We start from the raw sequence: 9,190 nt of genomic DNA, 5'->3' as shown, positions 1-9,190 counted from the left end.
AATATACTTGTGATGACCTCAGCTTGGATAGATCTTCCTCCACGATATCACATGTTCTTATGGGATGACATGATGTACAGAAAGGAAAGAGGCTGTCAAACAACTGTGCTTTGTGTTTCGCAATGATGGTGACATTTGGAGTGGCACAGGACAACACAGAGGCAATGTGTATAGACTGCAGAGTGTATTAACCCTTGGATTATCTGTCTTTTCAGGTATCAAGGGTTGCAGTGAAGTTGATGTCAAAAAGACCAACGGTCAAGACCAAGTAAGAGCACCATGTTGCCACCTGAGAGTATCTCAACAAGAGAATCTAGAAGCACCATGCTGTGAGTTTCTGTGTGTGGTGTGTTTGTGTTTGTTCTTTCATTGTGCAAAATATTACATCAGCAAACCACACCCACACAAGTGACAGATACCTGTATGTGTGAACAGAAGTGTTTAAGGCAACTCGGTGACCTAACACAACACAGGAAAAGGCAGAGGAGTGGATGGCTATTCCTGTGAAATAATAGTTTCTGTTCTGGTTGTTTTAGTTACTTTTGTTTTTGTTTCTACTTAGTGATTAGATGAGATAGAGTAATGGATATTCCTCATTGTTGTCTCCTCATTTGGCTCTCTGTCTCTCACCGTTGTAGAGCTGTGCTCCAGATTCCACAAGTCCCTTTCACATGTCCCAACAGCAGTAGAACACCCACTGGACGCTTATAAGAAATCCTGCTATGCCCTCAGACCGAACCATCAAACAGGCAAAGCGTCAAAGTCCCTTTAAACCGGTCAACATTTCACAAGGCCGCGAGGGCCAGACGGATTACCAGGAAGTGTACTCAGAGCATGCGAACCAACTGGCAAGTGTCTTCACTGACATTTTCAACCTCTCCCTGACCGGAGTCTGTAATACCTACATGTTTCAAGCAGACCACCATAGTCCCTGTGCCCAAGAAAGCGAGGCAACCTGCCTAAATGACTACCGCCCGGAGCACTCACGTCAGTAGCAATGGAAGTGCTTTGAAAGTCATGGCTCACATCAACACCATCATCCCGGAAACCCTAGACCCACTCTAATTCGCATACCGCCCCAACAGATCCACAGATGACACAATCTCAAACTCACTCCCATGCCCTTTCCCACCTGGACAAAAGGAACACCTATGTGAGAATGCTGTTCATTGACTACAGCTCAGCGTTCAACACCATAGTGCCCCACAAAGCTCAACACCAAGCTAAGGACCCTGGGACTAAACACCTCCCTCTGCAACTGGATCCTGTACTTTCCCTGACGGGCGCCCCCAGGTGGTAAGGGTAGGCAACAACACATCTGCCACGCTGATCCTCAATACTGTGGGCGCTCAGGGTGCGTGCGCTTAGTCCCCTCCTGTACTCCCCTGTTCACCCCACGACTGCGTGGCCAAGCAAGACTCCAACAGCATCATTAAGTTTGCTGACGACGGCACAGTGGTAGGCCTGATCACCGACAACGATGAGACAGCCTATAGGAGGAGGAGGTCAGAGACCTGGCAGTGTGGTGCCAGGACAACAACCTCTCCCTCAATGTGAGCAAGACAAAGGAGCTGATCGTGTACTACAGGAAAAGGAGGGCCGAACAGGCCACATCACAGGGCTGTAGTGGAGCCGGGTCGAGAGTTTCAAGTTCCTTGGTGTCCACATCACCCAACAAACTATCATGGTCCAAACACACCAAGACAGTTGTGAAGAGGGCACGAAAACACCTTTCCCCTCAGGAGACTGAAAATATTTGGCATGTGTCCCCAGATCCTCAAAAAGTTCTACAGCTGCACCATTGAGAGCATCCTGACCGGTTGCATCACCGCGTGGTATGGCAACTGCAAGGCATCCGACCGTAAGGCGCTAAAGAGGGTAGTGCGTCGGCTCAGTACATCACTGAGGCAAAACTCCTGCCATCCAGGGACCTATATACTAGGCGGTGTCAGAGGAAGGCCCAAAAAATGGTCAAAGACTGTTCTCTCTGCTACCACACGGCAAGCGGTATCGGAGCACCAAGTCGAGGTCCAAAAGGCTCCTTAACAGCTTCTACTCCCAAGCCATAAGACTGCTGAACAACTAATCAAATGGCACCCGGACTATTTGCGTTGACACCCCTCCCCTTTGTTTTTACACTGCTGCTACTCGCTGTTTATTATCTATGCATAGTCACTTCACCCCCTACCTACATGTACAAACCTGTATCCCCTACATTGACTCGGTACCTGTACCCCATGTATATAGCCTCGTTATTGTTATTTTATTGTGTTACTTTTTATTTTATTTTTTACTTTAGTTTATTTTGTAAATATTTTTCTGAACTCTATTTCTTGAACTGCATTGTTGGTTAAGAGGCTTGTAAGTAAACATTTCACGGTAAGGTCTACACCTGTTGTATTAGCGCATGTGACAAATATAATTTGATTTGATTTGATGACCTCACAGCGTTGACTCAACCATACCCATCGACACTGTAAGCAATATACTGTACTACACATTTAACTCAGCAAGCTAATTTAGTTTGTTTTTATGTCGGGCGGGCAGTAAGCTGTCTACTGCCCAGCCCCAGCCTACAAGCTCAGCAACTGGTAGTGTCTTGGACTGCCAATGTGTTGGGGGTGGGTTGTGGGGCTGGCTGTGCTGGACATTTCCGGCATGGGAGAGAGAGAAGTGGCATAGCTCAGCTGTCAGGAGGGGAGAGGGACCCAGCCAGGCAGCCACATCCAAACCAAACGGCTTCAGCTGCTAACAGCTCCTAGTGACTGCAGCAGAGTAGTTAAATATAGACCCATGCTTTAGCCTCCGTCTCACACTGAAAGACTGGGGACAAAGGGAGTAAATGAAAGGACCTGGATGTGTGAAAAGGACATCACGCTGCTGCACATCTCTCTCCCCGTGAGCAATGGCTCCTTTCAAACACAGACTGGGAACAGAACTGTGCCCATGATTGCCTGTCTCCCTCCTCCGCCAAGGCTTTCTCTCCTTTATTTTGTCTTTCTCGCCCTCACTCCCTTGCATTCTCTCTCTGTCACAAACACTCTCCCACTGACTCCTCAAAGAGTGTATATCTTTGGCTGACTTACAGAGAAAGAAAAAGGGAGTGTGGTGTGTGTGTGAGAGAGAGAGAGAAGAGGAGAGAGAGAGTGTAAGAAGAGGAGAGTAAAGGAGAGTAGAGAGGGTTGAGGAAGAGGAGAGAGAGAGAGAGAGAGAGAGGGAGAGAGAGAGAGAGAGAGAGAGAGAGAGAGAGAGAGAGAGAGAGAGAGAGAGAGAGAGAGAGAGAGAGAGAGAGAGGACTGGACCCAGCTCTCGTTGCTGTAGCGTTTCCTTCTTGACCTGGAATCCTAGAGGGAGGAGAAGTGAGAGCAGAGCTCATCCATGGTGAGGCATTCATTCTGTAGCAGGGCAGCTGAACAGGACTAGTAATAAGAAGAGCAAAAGAAGAGGTCTTCAGAGGACATTAACATACAGAAGGCAGACTAATCGCTTCTGTAGGATTACCTTCAGCACCACTCCAAACCTAACCCTGGGGACCAGAAAGAATAGGAAAAGTACAGTTTACTGTCTTCTACACAGTGTGCCTCAGTGAAAACACATGCTTCTCTCATCTCTACTCAGTGTGGGAAGTTAAACCATGTGCCGTGCTGTGGCAGGAGCTAAGCTTATCAGCTGAAATTCTCTAGTATTATGAGTTTGAAATGCGGAGAGAGCTATTAATGTTGCTGGACTTTATCAGTGCTGTTCTGCACAGATATACTGTAGGTTACATAATAATGTGTGAAGGAACACTATTTAAATGGACTGTGTCTGCCTGCTTTGTGCAGTATGAATGGGTTCAAATCCATGCTGTCCACATACATTCTAAAACACATTGAGTTGATTACATGTTTTAAGAGAGTAAAGGTCTTTTGACTGTTCTCAGGAGGTAGAGTGGTCATTAGGAGTTAGACACTGGCACTGCGACAGCACAACAGGAAAGAGAGAGTCATGAATCTAATGTCCGATAAATCACTACTATTCCTCTGTCATTGTTATATAAAAGCAGTGATAGAAGCCCTTCTAGTGTTTTACTAGTAAGAAAAGTGTTGTGAGGACTTAGAGCTGACAGCGTAATCCAGACAAATTACGTTCTCCTGAGATATTTAGGCTGGGAGATAAGAATCATACAATCCAGATTCCTCCGTTTACATTGGGAATGGATCGTCTCCTAAACCTTGTCTAGGGGGTTCAACTTGTTGAGGAACAGCATAATTTCTACCTTGTTATTCATTCCTTTTAATGATGTCAAATGATTTCATTTATCACCACGCCATAAATCATAGAACATTTATGTACATTTTGGTTCTCATAATAAGAGCTAATCCATTTATCAAGACATTACATCACACTGTCTAGCTGAGCATATCTCACTTTAGAGGGATTGCAGTACACTCTTAGAAAAAGGGGTTCCAAAGGTTCTTTGACTGTCCCCTGAGAACCCTTTTTGGGTTCTATAGAACCCTTTTTGGTTCCATGTAGAACCTTATGTGAAAGGGTTCGCATGGAACCCCCTAAGGGTTCTACCTGGAACTGCGAAAGGGTTATACCTGGATCCAAAAGGGTTCATCTAGATTCTCATATGGGGACAGTTTGAAGAACCCTTTTAGGTTCTAGCATACAGCACCTTTTTTCTAGGAGTGTACAGGCATACTTTTAAGTTAACTGTCATCCATCTCCTCAGCACCTATCTGTCTCTGTATTGCTCCTAATGCAGACCAGCTCGGGAAGAGAGAGAGAGCTAGGGACTGCTCCCCACTCCAGCTGATGGTCCCCTAGCACTTGATGGTTCATGGTAGATACAGGGAGGAGGGGAGAGAGAGGATATCCGTCATTAATATTTCTGGCACTTTGTCCAGGTCAGGGATAAGGAGAGTCATTTCCTTATGTTAGTTTGAGTGACTTTACATGTGAGCATTTTGTTTCGGGGGGTTGGAAGGACCAAAGTTCATTCACATACCTGGTAGAAACAGACGCAGTGTTAAAACTGGTCGGCCTTTTACAATGTTTGACTTTCGGACTTACTCTATCCGACAGACCAAGCTAAGTCATTGGCTCTACAAGTGGCACAGGTGCAGAGGGTATTTGCTTACTCAACTGCATCCCGCTCCACTGAGTTGCCGTCGCCAAAGCAACTTATGTCACAACATTTTTATGATCTTGCATCACTTACTTCTGATCAGTGAGATGATAGGACATGGCTATAATATGAGTAATGTAGCTCTTTCAGCAGGTAGACTGGGAAAGGGAAATCCACTGTGGTAATTTACTCACCAGACTTTTCCATTGACAACATAGCACAATCGTCAATGAACACCCAGTTGTTATTGTGTTTTTAGTAGCCTGCATGCGATTCTGGTAGGATGTTTGGGCTACATACTGTTACTGTAGGCTGCATCATGCACTTGGCTTTGAAATGTCTACAACATTTGGATAGAAGTATCCAATGTGGTAGTTATCAGAGAGGGGAGAGAGTTGCGGTGTGGTTAGGTTGATTGTATCTGCCTGGCATGTGTCCACTGTCCAGTGCACTGCCATCAGCACTCTCTGGAAAGATCTGGTAACAGAGGTCTGCTTCACGTGGTCAACTCAATGGTCCAACTCACTTCGCTCTGTGACATTTAGAAGGCATGTGTTTTGGGGAGTGGGCCAGACTGTGAAGCCTATGGTGTGTTGTGGGAGTAGGGGGAGGTTGGAGGAGTGACCCTGGCTCTGTCCCTGGTTGTGTGGCCAGACAGAGGGAGCTGGGCTGGGGCTGGTCTCTACTACTCCCAGTGGTCACTGTGGTGCAGCCTTCAGACCTGCTGGTGAGACTCGGCAACAGCTGTCCCCGGTCACTCCAAATTTGCCCCCTCACTATGACCCCAAGCCATGAATGTAGAGAGATGTGTCCCAGACCTTCTGGTTTTACATAGAATAATGCTTCTTACATTTACATTATTTGAAAGGTAAAGAAAGCCACAGTGCTTCAGCAGCATACATCGAATGACCAGCTGGTGGGCTTTGCTCTTTATAAAGTTCATAGTAAACCATCTTGACATTCTCCAAATATTGTGACTAGAGAAGTCCTCTCTTTCTATGTGATATCTTAAAGGAATCTTTTGAATCCTAAGCCTTCTGTATGTCACAGATTTATCTACATAGATCGTCAGTAGCTCGGGATAGTGATGCTATTCATTGCAAATGGTTCTGGCCCTATTCCAACTGACCTTCGCCCTCTCTTCTCGCTAGAAAAGCAGTCATTCAAAAACTGGCTCCATATATTTGGATGGTTTTTGCATATATTTTTCTGACTGCACCCATGATTCAGAAATAGAGTTGCCTTATCGCTGGTTTCTGGGTTCTCAGTGTCTGCACTGGCTGACTGTTGGAGCTCTTGAGTTGGCAGACAACTCAAGTTAGGCCTAAATGTGTATACAGGTAAAAAAATTCAGCAGTGTGAATGGGTCATGTAATGTCATGTGCTGTTATGTAATGTTATGTCATGTCATGTAATTTTATGTAATGTCATGTGCATCATGCATGGACAGATCAGAGCAGACCATTGAAAATGTATGGAATTTTATTTCTGGAACACTGATGTTCAGTATGAACACTTTAGATGAAAAATGCAGAGACCACCTGGCAGGATCTGTGGAATTCTGGAGTGATCCAGTGGAATTCCATTTGAAGACTACAGAGAAATGACTGACTTTATGATTTAGTGTGTAGGCTTAGTCAGGGGCGCAACTTTGGTTTTAGAAGTGGGGGGGGGGACATAATTATTATATATTTTTTTATCCAGTACACTCCAAACAGCCTACCCGACTGCTCGGAAGCGTCCCATCGTCCTAAAGCACACGTTGCCTCGTTTTGTATCACATTCCAATGCTAAAACTGGGGAGAAAAATGCAATTTCTAGAATGTGGGGGGACATGTCCCCGTCCCGTCCCCTAGTGAAGTTGCGCCCCTGGGCCTAGTGTGTAGAGTGTGCTCCACCCATGTGTAATTTTCAGCCTCTATATGGTCTTTATGCAACATTCAGAACATGACCCATGCCTTGTTCCCGCCCCCTTAGAATCTCATTTTAAACATGATATCCAATCATGTCATGTTACTCAAGGAATTTGATGCTTGATTGGTTGGTGTCCATTTACATATTCTGTAAGCCTACTCCATGCTGCTCCCTCAATAGATCAGTGAATTGGAGTTGCTGCTCAGCGCAGTAGAGTTGTAAAGATCAAATCTGTTGGCTCTTGGAGACATAGCTTCGTTCAGAGCATAAGGAGATACATGTACACATGTAGGATCTTAATTTGATCACCCTGTTTCAGGAGAACTTGTAATATGTGCAGTCTATTTGAGGTTTAAAAGGGCTTCTAGAGTTTGTAATTTCCACTTTGAAATGTCAGACTTGATTTTCCCTTATGAAAAATGTATCAACCCTACAAAAATGTCCATCAATTATAATCCAGCATAATAATGCACATTTCCTATTGCTGCAGGATTATTTTACTGCTGTAGCAAACTGGCTCAAATTAAGATCCTACATCTGTATGTGAATTGCATTGCCTTTGATAGGCCTACAGCGTACAGTATTAGGGGCCTACTAGCTGCACCATCTTCATCTCACTGAAGAGGTCCCTGTACAACTTCTGTCCCTCATGTATGTGTCTTCTTTCTGACACTGTTGGGACACTGTGGCCCCTCGTGTTGAAAATACCAGTTTTTGCTAATGGTGGAAACTCATTGAACCTCATCGGCAATCAGAAGACTGTATGATGAAGAGGATACAACGAGTTGAAATCTGGGAGGAAAATGAGTATTCTGCCCTAGCAGGATGACATGTCAGGCTTAAGAAATGATGCAGAGTATAAATAGAAGTAGATCACTAGACAAACTGCACCATGGCCATTATACATACACAGTAACCAACAGGACAGGGACCATGTCAGAGAGACCATGTCATCTAGTATTTAGAAATTCCAAGTGAAAGAAAGTATTATGAAATTCCAAGTGAAATAAGAATATATTGTAAACAGAAATTACAAGTGTAATTTAGTGATATAATACCAATCAACTAGAAATATGTATACTGTAAGTGTATTCAGCTGTCTCAACTGACAAAAGACGCCATCACTCTTCAGTTGAACTAAATTTGCCTCTGAAACACGTCTGTTATGTAATATTTGACCCTGAAAGGTCACTGTTTGTCTGCAGAGGAATGTGTCTGCAGAAAGCTGAGACAGACCAGTTTGTAGCACTACATGGGAAAGAGGGACTAAAAACAGTAATTTAACATTTGATTCAATACTACCTCTGCCACAGTTTTGAGTCAAGGTTGATTGAAACATCCTTTTTATTGAAATTCTGATATTTTCTGGTGAGGTCATGTTTTCCTTGTTAAGATGGGATAGCCTTTGGACCCCACAGTATTTGATCAGGTCTACAGGCGTGGTGCGTTGCCAAACGCCTTCATGCTGAGGCACAGTTCCCAGCCCATATTTAGTCACGTTGGGTTCCATAGCGTGGCTACCCACTGGCACAGATGTCAGTTCGAACATCTATTTTTGATTTACTAAAGTCAATTCAACGTGAAATCAACCAAAAATATCACTATGACATTGGATTTAGGTTAAACGTTGGTTGAAAAAATTATGAAATTCCACGTTGATGACTTTTTGCAAATCCAATCAGTTTTCCATGTTGATTCAACGTCATCACATTGAAATGACGTGGAAGCAAAGTTGATTCAGCCAATTTTTGCCCAGTGGGTACATCAAACTCCCCCTATCAAACTATACATTTTTCTCAAGAGTTTCGGAGGACCCCTGGAATCCCGACAGCTGCTGTACTAGTGTCTCAGGGAGCAGGAGCTATCTATCTACCAAGGCTGACATCACAGGCCAAATCAGGACCATTCAGCCATGCAGTCTGGGAGGGACCTCTGGAGGAGCACTGGAAGAGGAGGTACAGATCTCACACAAACAACAACTCTAGACAGGTCTGGGAAAGAGATCACATCCACTGGCTAAATCAGGCCTTCCAACTAAGTTTGTTTATTATACGGAATGTCCACACACCTTGTGGTTGAATTTGGATTGTATATACAGTGGGGGGAAAAAGTATTTAGTCAGCCACCAATTGTGCAAGTTCTCCCACTTAAAAGCTCAGA

The sequence above is a fragment of the Coregonus clupeaformis genome, chromosome 10 (genome assembly GCF_020615455.1).
Source record: "Coregonus clupeaformis isolate EN_2021a chromosome 10, ASM2061545v1, whole genome shotgun sequence".
NCBI lineage: Eukaryota > Metazoa > Chordata > Actinopteri > Salmoniformes > Salmonidae > Coregonus > Coregonus clupeaformis.
The sequence above is the reverse complement of the archived record's forward strand: the minus strand, read 5'-3'. Positions refer to the sequence as shown.